The sequence below is a fragment of the Lytechinus variegatus genome, chromosome 5 (genome assembly GCF_018143015.1).
Source record: "Lytechinus variegatus isolate NC3 chromosome 5, Lvar_3.0, whole genome shotgun sequence".
In the NCBI taxonomy this organism is placed as follows: Eukaryota; Metazoa; Echinodermata; class Echinoidea; order Temnopleuroida; family Toxopneustidae; genus Lytechinus; species Lytechinus variegatus.
The window spans coordinates 42,522,189-42,524,844 of NC_054744.1; positions in this window are offsets into that span (position 1 = coordinate 42,522,189).

The window sequence follows — 2,656 nt, forward strand, 5'->3', positions numbered from 1 at the left end:
ATCTTTTTTTATCATCCCAGGGTTCTATGACATTTAAAGTGTAGTTCCGCTCGAATTCATATTATGTAGCCTATTTTATATAAACAAATGAATAACTGATCGTCGTAGCACGTATAGTTATGTTTAAAAAAAATCATGGGGAAGATTTTGTGTGGGGGGGGGATATACCATCTTTGTAGACCCAATGGGCAATGGGTCCATCCCTATCTTGTTTGAAAGTGCCCTCGTTATTGGAAGTCGAAATTAATCTTGTATTTCTCCATCTTGGAACTCGTAAATAATCTCTCTCTCTCTTGCTTGGCAGATTTAGAAAACACTAATAATCTGACCCCTCTTACATGACTTGGGGGCAAGAACCTTATTTTCCCTTCTTTTTTAACTCAAAACAAATTTTGTATGATGCTTCTTACAGGTGGATTTGTAGTACACGACATGCATTAGCAACAATTTTTCTTACAATATTTAACTCAATTTAGTCAAGAGGTGGACACTAAGAGCAAACTATGACTGATTGATAGGTGCAGAATAGTAAATTTATCCAGATTAAAATTTTGTAAAATAATACAAGATGTAAATCAAGATTATCATATCTAGAACAACAAAGATTTCAAAATGCTAAGACAAAATGATATAGATAGCTTAAAGTTATTCATAAAATATATTTATTTCACCATTTGAAGTAAAGTATCAACACTGACATTCCATGCAGTGAACACATTTACACTGCATGAAGGTATTATAATATTCCTGTATCTTGTATTTTTGTCTTTTGCATATTTCATGAAACTTTGACAAAGACAATTTATAATACACTGCTGAAATGTGATTGGTCGAGAGTAAATGTGCTCTCTGGTGTTTGTTAACTTGTAGAAGGTAATTTACTTTGAACTAACATAGTCAGTTTACAAAGAATTTATAATACAATTAAATACATGTAGGTGAAATAGTGCATGGTATCAATATTGATAAAAGAGGATCCAAGGACCAATATATTATATTATATGTACTAAAAATCAAGCTTCCTTAGCTATACAGAATATAGATTTCTTCCTATTTCAATATCTTTCATGTCATCAATCAAAAACAAAATCTTGTAATACTGTGATGCTTTTTACATTTTTAGATCAAAGATGGTCCTCTGTATATTTTTTTTTCAACATTATTTTGATAACAAGGATATCAACTAATATTGTGGCAATCTCTTTTCCTTTATCACACTATTTTTTTTCAAATAAAAGTATTCTGAATACTGACAATGTACTATTTCCAGTCACTCAAATAATTTATCATTATCAATACTTGCCTGCTTGAAACGTACAAGACAAAAACAACTTAACTAATTCATCATGCTCTTTAAAACACAAATTGATTTAAACAGATGGGCCCATACTTGAATTCTGTATAGAGTACATCAAAATAAATGGAAAATAAGAATAACCAGGGTAGGTTGGTTGCACTGTGCAAACACACAATAAATATCTGATATCCTGTGTTCTATTAGGAGGCATGTGAACAACATAATACCCATTATGGTTCCATGACAAATGCTCCAGCGACAATTGCTCCGCTGTAAATTCCACACACTGGGATGACCAACTTCAACCCTGGATTCAACACTTTACCCCAAACCAAACATAAAACCATATTGTAACCCTAACCCTATATCTTAGACAAAATAGAGCCCAGAGCAGTTATCATCAGAGAAAATATCGTGTCACTCCCATTACAAAATGATTTTTATCATCCAATTTAACTTCTCACTAACTAATATACATTAGCTGAGTATACCAATGTGCTATACCTATATAAATATCACACTATTTCTTGTTGAGGGGGGGGGGTTATACTAAGACAAAATTTGTCCTCAACTGATGAAATAGCACAATGTCAGGGGCATATATCTACAGTGACAATAACCAGTATGACTTGCCTCATATTATATTTTTTATGAAAGAAGGTCCTGGTGAAAACTGTCCTGCCACGGATTTACCACATCCTTACAGTCCACTCATCTTGGGTGCTTTCATAAACCCAGAAAATTTATGAAAGACACATTCCACAGATATAGGATCATTATCAAGGAAAAGACAAAGACCAAATCCCCCAAAATCTTATTCTTAACCCATCCATAAACCCATGGACCTATAGGTCCATGATAAACCCAAACAAACTATTATATCCAGGTGAAATAACAGTCAAAGAAAATTTAGACTTTATCAATAAATAATTTTTATTCTCGACCTTTTTGCAATCACACCCATCTGTAACAAAATAATGGTTGAAGGAAGTGCCACCCGATCACAGAGATTGACCAAGGAGAATTAAACAACGTCAACCTCCTAGTACCCCTTTCATAAACCCAATTATGCGGCTAATAGCAGCATAATTTGGTTGTAAAATTGGAGGAGGACAAGAGTTATCCGCATTACTCTGATGCTGCTTATTATCCGCATAATAGCAGCATCGGGACAAGATTTTGAGTTTATGAACGCATTTCCAAATAATGCGGATAATTGCCATGGTGCGGTCACAAGGTCACCCTTTTCCAACACAACCGCATCGGAGGGGGCGTGTCCAGTTGTCATGACGATTATCCGCCTTTTTCAGGATGGGCGCTCGTAAAAATAATGCGGCTTATTTTCGGAGTATGTGAACG